This window comes from Kogia breviceps, chromosome 12, assembly GCF_026419965.1.
Source record: "Kogia breviceps isolate mKogBre1 chromosome 12, mKogBre1 haplotype 1, whole genome shotgun sequence".
NCBI classification, from domain to species: Eukaryota; Metazoa; Chordata; class Mammalia; order Artiodactyla; family Physeteridae; genus Kogia; species Kogia breviceps.
The window spans coordinates 81157350-81165787 of NC_081321.1; the positions used below are offsets into that span (position 1 = coordinate 81157350).

The 8438-nt window shown below is 42.2% G+C and overlaps 2 non-coding genes across 2 annotated transcripts; both read left to right on the forward strand.

The window, feature by feature from the left end:
- Positions 1–6059: 6059 nt before the first annotated feature.
- Positions 6060–6131, forward strand: TRNAD-GUC (transfer RNA aspartic acid (anticodon GUC)). The gene has a single exon. It is a non-coding gene; the product is annotated as a tRNA-Asp (tRNA).
- Positions 6132–6866: 735 nt separating this feature from the next.
- Positions 6867–6938, forward strand: TRNAW-CCA (transfer RNA tryptophan (anticodon CCA)). The gene has a single exon. It is a non-coding gene; the product is annotated as a tRNA-Trp (tRNA).
- Positions 6939–8438: the final 1500 nt, after the last annotated feature.

Sequence of the window (8438 nt, forward strand, 5' to 3'; positions counted from 1 at the left end):
AAGAAAAGAAAGGCTTAAATAAAAAATACTTACAATACCATGCTAGCAAAGATATGGGACAACAAGAATTCTCATACATTGTTGGTAGAAATGCAAAATGTTACAGCCACTTAGGAAAACAGTTTGGCAGTTTCTCATGAAGGTAAACATACACTTACCCTAAGACTCAGCAGTCCTACTTCTAGGTATTGACCCAAGAGAATTGAAGATCTATGTCCACACAAAAACCTGTACACTAATGTTTGTAATAGCTATTTTTACAACAGTCAAAAACTGGAAAAAATACAAATGCCCATTAACTAGAGAGTGGATAAACAAACAACCATACAATAGAACACTAATCAGCAATTTTTTTAAAAACTACTGATACATACAACAACTTGGACGACTCTCAAAAGCATTATGCTAAGTGAAAGAAGCCATATTCAAAAGACTACAAACTGGGTTTCCCTGGAGGCGCAGTGGTTAAAAATCTGCTTGCTAATGTAGGGGACATGGGTTTGAGCCCTGGTCCGGGAAGATCCCACATGCTGCAGAGCAACTAAGCCTGTGCGCCACAACTACTGAAGCCCGCGCGCCTAGAGCCCGTGCTCCTCAACAAGAGATGCCACCGCAATGAGACGCCTGCGCACTGCAACAAAGAGTAGCGCGGCTCATTGCAACTAGAGAAAGCCGGCGTGCAGCAATGAAGACCCAACGCAGCCAAAAATAAAATAAATAAAATAAAATAAAAGGCTACAAACTCCACAGTCCCATTAGTACGACATTCTGGAAATGGAAATCTCATCAGCGGTGCCTGGGATTGGAGACAGAGGACTCACTGCAAAGAGGCATAAGGGGACTTTGTGATGAAAGTGGTAGAAAGATTTTGATTATGGTCAAAAGTCATAGAATGCTATGCCTAAAAAAGAATGAATTGTACTGCTTGTAAATTATATCTCAATAAACCCTAAAAATAATAAATAAATAAATAGAAATGAATAAGAGGCCGAAGTTCTTAACACAGCCTGCGAGACTTTGTCCCACTCTCGGTTGGCCTTTCAGCCTCGTCTTCCGTGACCTTCCTCTCGCTCCCTGATCACGTCAGACTTCTTTCAGCCCCTCTGCTCACATTTCCTCAGTGCCTATAATCTTTGCACATGCAGTTCCATCTACCAAGAAAGCTCTTCCCTCTGCATCTTCTTCTTAGTAACTGTCACAGTGGTGATTTTACATTGTTGCTGTTGTTGTTACTATTCTGTGTCTCCTCCACTGAAATGGAAGCTCCTTGAGGTCAGGGTCTGTCTTTGTTCATCACTGTATCTCCAGCCACCCCGCACTGTGCCGGTACTACGACCTGTACAATGAATACTCAACTATTACATTCATCTGCCTTCTCTATGTCTCAGACTTAACACATCCCAAACTGAAATGCTTCTTATCCCCCAAAATACTGCTCCGCAGGCAGAGCTGCTTCGTTGCTCAGTTCAAGGAGTGCCGGCCACAGAGCGTCCATGGGAATGGCGCCCTGCCTCCCCCAAGCTGTGCCCTTCACGTGGACTCTCCACATGCATGCAGTGCTCCGAGCATTATTCTTCTCCACTGCAGTTGATGGCAACTCTATCCTCCCAGTTGCTCAGGCCAAACATTTTGGAAGCATCTTTGATTCCTCTTTCGCTCTCACACCTCACAGTCACTCTATCAGGAAATTCTACTGGCTCTACCTTCGAAATATATCAGCTCCCCTCACATTCCCAACCACTATCACTACTGCAATAGACCTCTTTGGTCTCCCTGCTGCTGCTCTTGTCCACTACAGTCTATTCTCAACCCAGGAGCCAGAGCCCTTTAAAACATAAACCAGACCATGTCATTTCTCTTTTCAAAGCCCTATAGTAACTCTCTATTTCCCCTCAGAATAAAAGCCAAAGTCTACAATGAACTTTAAGGCCCCACAGGCCTCCCAAATAGTTATACGACTACACCTCTCACTTCCCTCAAGTCTGTTCAAATGTTACCTTCTTGGGCTTCCCTGGTGGCGCAGTGGTTGAGAGTCCGCCTGCCGACGTAAAGCATACGGGTTCATGCCCCGGTCTGGGAAGATCCCACATGCTGCGGAGCGGCTGGGCCCGCGAGCCATGGCCGTTGAGCCTGCGCGTCCGGAGCCTGTGCTCCGCAAAGGAGAGGCCACTACAGTGAGAGGCCCGCGTAGCACTAAATAAATAAATAAATAAAGCCTAGGGCTTCCCTGGGGGTGTAGTTGTTATGAATCTGCCTGCCAATGCAGGGGACACAGGTTCGAGCCCTAGTCCGGGAAGATCCCACATGCTGCAGAGCAACTAAGCCCGTGTGCCACAACTACTGAGCCTGTGCTTTAGAGCCCATAAGCCACAACTACTGAAGCAGGTGCACCACAACGAAGAGCAGCCCCTGCTCTCCACAACTAGAGAAAACCCACACACAGCAACAAAGACCCAATGCAGCCAAAAATAAATAAGTTAAAAAAATGTTTTAAAAAGAAATGAAGCCTACTTTGACCACATTCTATTTACTTAACTTGCCATTCTCCAAACCCACTTACCGTGCTATTTTCTTCTATTTCCACTCTTGTCACCATCTAACTTATTTATCTATGATCATCATTGTTTATGGTCTGTCCTCCTTCTGTTAGGATATAAGCTCCACAAGAACAAAATTTGTTAACTGAAATCTCTTCATGCATCTAAAGCAATGTCTCGCATACTGTAGGTTCAACAGTGAATAAATAACTACAGTGTCTGCTAAGTAACTAGAGATTAATAAATATTAGTACAGGAACAAGTGTGACACATACAAAGTGAGAAAACTTTTTCTCTCCATAACTCATATTTCTTTGTTAATATACATGTATGTGGAACTGTGCAGCAGGGTGAAAATTGCACAAGATTTGCAGTCAAGGCTTGGGTGATTCCTGGCCTCTCACCACTTCCTACCTGTATAACTACACAAGATTCTTGTATAGGGATAAAACACTTGCCCTGTTAACCTCCCAGGGCTGTCGGGAAGAGAAAATGAATGTGAATGCTTTTGCAAGCTGTGATAAGCTCTACAAACAGTTACTTAGGTAAAGCAAGATTTGAAACTTCCAATAACGTCAATTGCCATCATGCTGTTTACCTCCAAAGAGAGTTCTATGCCCTCTGTACTGCCAGTCCGATTTTAACCTTTACTTTCTCCCAGTGCTGACAGTGAGGAATCTCTGAGCTGCCTTTATCCTGTTCAGGTTAGTTACCCTCTCTTTTCCTTCCATTTTAGGAAGATGGACAGCAGGTGTTGTGTTCCCTGCTGCATAATCTCTGCTGACTCAGGCTGCTTCTTCCCATCCCTAGGGAGGATAAAAGAGGAGCAGTAACAACACATGTATAGCCACTGGCATAGCTGTACAGAGCTTAGGTGGAGAGGATGGTGTCCATTCTGAAGAGACAAAGATTAAGCCTCTTCTCCCACAGTGTGGAGCCTTGTGCAAACAGTTCAGGAGACCAGGCTTCCCAGTGCCCTGAAGCCTCTCCAACTGAGAGACCACAGGCAAGTCTCTTCAGTCCTACCCAGAAAAGGACATCAGCATAGTTATGGCAGGGCCCTTTGGACTTTACAAGAGTTAGCGGAGGGTCAGAAGTAGAAGGAGGCCCAGGGACACTGAGTTTTATTGAGGCTTTGGGTGTATTTAAGAGTGAAAAAAAAAAAAAAAGTGCCAAAACAGGCCTCAGAAATTGCCACTTTTTAAAACTCAAGATGGATTAAAGACCTAAATGTAAGGCCAGACACTACAGAACTCTTAGAGGAAAACACAGGCAGAACACTCTATGACATAGATCACAGCAAGATCCTTTTTGACCCACCTCCTAGAGAAATGGAAATAAAAACAAAAATAAACAAATGGGACCTAGTGAAACTTAAAAGCTTTTGCACAGCAAAGGAAACCATAAACAAGATGAAAAGACAAGCGTCAGAATAGGAGAAAATATTTGCAAACAAAGCAACTGACAAAGGATTAATCTCCAAAATTTACAAGCAGCTCATGCAGCTCAATATCAAAAAAACAAACAACCCAATCCAAAAATGGCCAGAAGACCTAAATAGACATTTCTCCAAAGATATACAGATTGCCAACAAACACATGAAAGGATGCTCAACATCACTAATCATGAGAGAAATGCAAATCAAAACTACAATGAGGTTATCACCTCACACCAGTCAGAATGGCCATCCTCAAAAAATCTACAAACAATAAATGCTGGAGAGGGGGTGGAGAAAAGAGAACCCTCTTGCACTGTTGGTGGGAATGTAAATTGATACAGCCACTATGGAGAACAGTATGGAGGCTCCTTAAAAAACTAAAAATAGAACTACCATACCACCCAGCAATCCCACTACTGGGCATATACCCTGAGAAAACCATAATTCAAAAAGTCATGGAAAGAAAAAAAAAGAGTCGGGTACCACAATGTTCATTGCAGCTCTATTTACAATAGCCAGAACATGGAAGCAACGTAAGTGTCCATCGACAGATGAATGGATAAAGAAGATGTGGCACATATATACAGTGGAATATTACTCAGCCATAAAAAGAAATGAAACTGAGTTATTTGTAGTGAGGTGTATGGACCTGGAGACTGTCATACAGAGTGAAGTAAGTCAGAAAAACAAAAACAAATACCGTATGCTAACACATATATATGGAATCTAAAAATAAACAATGAAGAAACTAGGGGCAGGACAGGAATAAAGATGCAGACTTAGAGAATAGACTTGAGGACACAGGGAGGGGGAAGGGTAAGCTGGGATGAAGTGAGAGAGTGACATGGACATATATACACTACCAAATGTAAAACAGATAGCTAGTGGGAAGCAGCCGCATAGCACAGGGAGATCAGCTCGGTGCTTTGTGACCACCTAGAGGGGTGGGATAGGCAGGGTGGGAGGGAGATGCAACAGGGAGGAGATATGGGGATATATGTATGTGTATAGCTGATTCACTTTGTTATAAAGCAGAAACTAACACACCACTGTAAAGCAATTATACTCCAATAAAGATGTTAAAAAAAAAGAAATTGCCATTTTTTTAAATGTCTGCGTTTAAATCCAAAATCACTTTCATCAGATGGAAAACACCATGTAACCTATGATCTATAAAAATGCTAATTCCTAGTACAAGTAATGGATTTCTTAAGACACTAAGTTTAAGGTCTATAATAAAAACATTTAATCATGTCAGTTTGTGACTCTATAAATTCACTTATTTAGAGTTAACCTTAGAAGTTTGTAAGTGAGGCCCTCTTGGTCCCCCTGGGAACAGGCTTGATCCTGTTTATGAAAAGGCTCAGGATAATATAAATTATTATATTAATGTACTTTCCTAACCCTATGTTTAATCAATGGCACATCCTTGTTTTGAATTGTTTTAATGTATTATTATTTAACCATTTAAGTGTTTGTCATTTCCGAGTAAACTGTAGACGCCTCAGGAAAAAGACCTAAATACAGGAAAAATCCGCTAATAAAATTTCATTTGGCCTGCGCGAGCCCTTCTGTGTCTGAAAAGCTTACAGATAGTTTGAAGAGGCACTAGACTGTGGGGCAACTCCGACTGCCCCTGACATCTGGCAACCATGATACCCTTGAACTTTGACTAAAGAAAAAATATATAAATTTGTGAAGGTAAAATTTGCTTCCTAACACAACATTGCAAATCAACCATACTCTAATAAAATTAAAATTAAAAAAAAAAAACTCTGCGTCACCTCACGTATTCTTGGTCACTTAAAACAAAAATCTCCCGCCAGAAACCTAAATCATCTGGAAAGCATGAAAAGTCCTGGCAAACTATGTTCAACAGTTCACCATCACTAAAACTGGAAGCGCATTTTGTTTCATTTACTCTAAACCATTTACTGTCTTCAGTGAGGAAAAGAGTCCAAGGCGCCCAGAATGGATAATGTGAGGAGCAACAGGCTGAGTATTTTCACACTTGCAGGTGACTGGTAGGAGGGGAAATCTTTCTTTACCTTGAAGTAATACTTGAGAGAAAGACAACGAACAGCTCCTCGTTAGTATAGTGGTTAGTATCCCCGCCTGTCACGCGGGAGACCGGGGTTCAATTCCCTGACGGGGAGACTATATCAGCTTTTACCAACCACTACTACTATTTTCCGCGTAACTCAACTGCCCGGCATGGCTGACAAACACAACATGCGGATATTTTTTGTCCACTACTACTATTTTCCGCGTGATTCAACTGCCCGGCATGGCTGACAAACACAACATGCGGATATTTTTTGTAAGTGCGTCTTTTCAAAATAGTAACTTTTAAGCTTAATGCTCACCGTGAGGTAAAAGCCAACTCTGAGAGTAAACGCTTTACACTGTTGTCAGAAGGGTTAAGAAGGACGAAAACGTTCGTTAAAAACACACTGCTCGCTCCCAGCCGGCAGTGGACGCTAGCAGGCAAAGGCCTACGCATGCGCAGTAGCGCCCCGCCAAATTCCAAATGGAGGTCACGAACTCAGCCTACAGAACGGGGAGGGGGTGGGGAAGATGAGGGCCGAGTCTCCGCCCCTAACCGGGCAGGTTAGAACGGAAATCGTTTGCAGAAGAGGAAGGGCCGGTGTTCTTTGACCCTGGAGCCTCGACTAAAAGGGGAACCCCATTCTCTTGCCTCTGCTAGTTCCATCCTAGCCTAGGTAGAGGGATAGCTGTGAGGAAAATTTTGGCACTAAAAGAATCAGTCTCCAGTCCGACCTAAACTGGATGCAGGGGCCGGGAGAAAATGGAAGACAAGGTGAGGCGTGCCCGGAAGAGACGCCATGTTACCGGAGTCCTAAGAAATTGCGTGAAAGACAGCCCAGCAGGACCTCGTGGCGCAACGGTAGCGCGTCTGACTCCAGATCAGAAGGCTGCGTGTTCGAATCACGTCGGGGTCATGGATTTTTGATTTTTTTTTTTTTTTTGAGGCCCACTGGTTTCTATAAAGCGAGATGTATTCCCGCCATTTTTTGAAAATGCCTTTGATTTTAGGATTAAATCTTCCTCGTTCAAATGTTATCCCAGTAATCCTTAGTCTGCAAAAAGACAAGGATCACTATATATCGTGAAACGTTAAGGCTGGTTTTTGTGTTTTTTACTGTTTGGCCTTGTGAGTTCTGTCATTCAAAGCGCATAATGCATAGAGATGTGGGCTATTACTGTTGCGCATTCGTGTGCATATCAGCCCGTGGTGGTCCTTAACTGGAAACGTACAATACATATACCGTACAAGCTGTTTTTCCAAAAACCATTTTAGACCCGTTTGCCTTCGGAAAGCAAGTCCAACAGGGTACAATTTCTAACTTTATGTAACAGTTTACATGCTTTAGTTCATGTGCCAGGCACTGTAAACTACCCTGCAACGTGTGCACATTGTACACGCTTACGGATGAAACTGTGGCACACAGAATAGTTACCCACCCGAGACTCTGAACTGCATGACTGACCCCAGATCCCACTCTTTACTAAATGTTTTATAATAAAGGTAGAAACAAACTGTTGAAAGAACTTGCTAGAATCCATTGGACCTAAGTGATACCAATGCATCTTTTATATTTTCACCAATTAATGCGAGTGGTGACAAATCAGGTACCACTTTCAACTATTAATCTCTCATAGCAGGGAGCAAAGTTTACTCATTCACCTTTGTAAACTCCAGTACTCTTAGTACTAAATAGTGCCTTAACAGGCATGTGTCAAATATCTGTTGTACAAAAAATGAATAGCAAGACTAGGAGAAGTTAATTTTTTTTATTATTGGATATGTTCCATGGAAGTCACCAAGTTTTCCTGCTCGGTATTTTGAAAATAGAAAATATTAATTTCTTATGTTTCAGCCTAATATAGCATTGGAAATTGTGTTTTTATTCTGTGTAGTTTGTTCCTCCCTTTCTTTTTTGGTTGGATTGAGATTAGATCACCCATTTCAACAGATATTTATGGACCACTGATACTGTGATAAACACAGAGGAAAAGGATACACAATGTGAAAGTGGGGGTTTTTTGGAGCAGCAGGAAAAAGATATGTTAAGTAACCAAACACCGTTAATATGTTGGGGTGAGTGCCATGAGAGTAGCATGAACAGAGTGGTGTGAGGGTGCTAAAATAGGAACATTAACTCCGCCTTGGGTAGTTCAAAAAGTCCTCATAAAGGAAGATCTTGAAAAATAATGAAAGTTTCTTTGTGACTTTAAGGCATTTATTCATCCAATGGACATACATAAATGCCTTCTATGAGTCAAGGTCACCCTGTGATCTGACTTCTTCAACTATAAAAGTAGAGGTTTATATGTATTACCTTGGTAGGGCCGCCATAGCAAAATATCACAGACTGGGTAGCTTAAACAACAAATTTTCTGACCGTTCTGAAGGCTCAAAGTCCAAGATCAAGGTGACA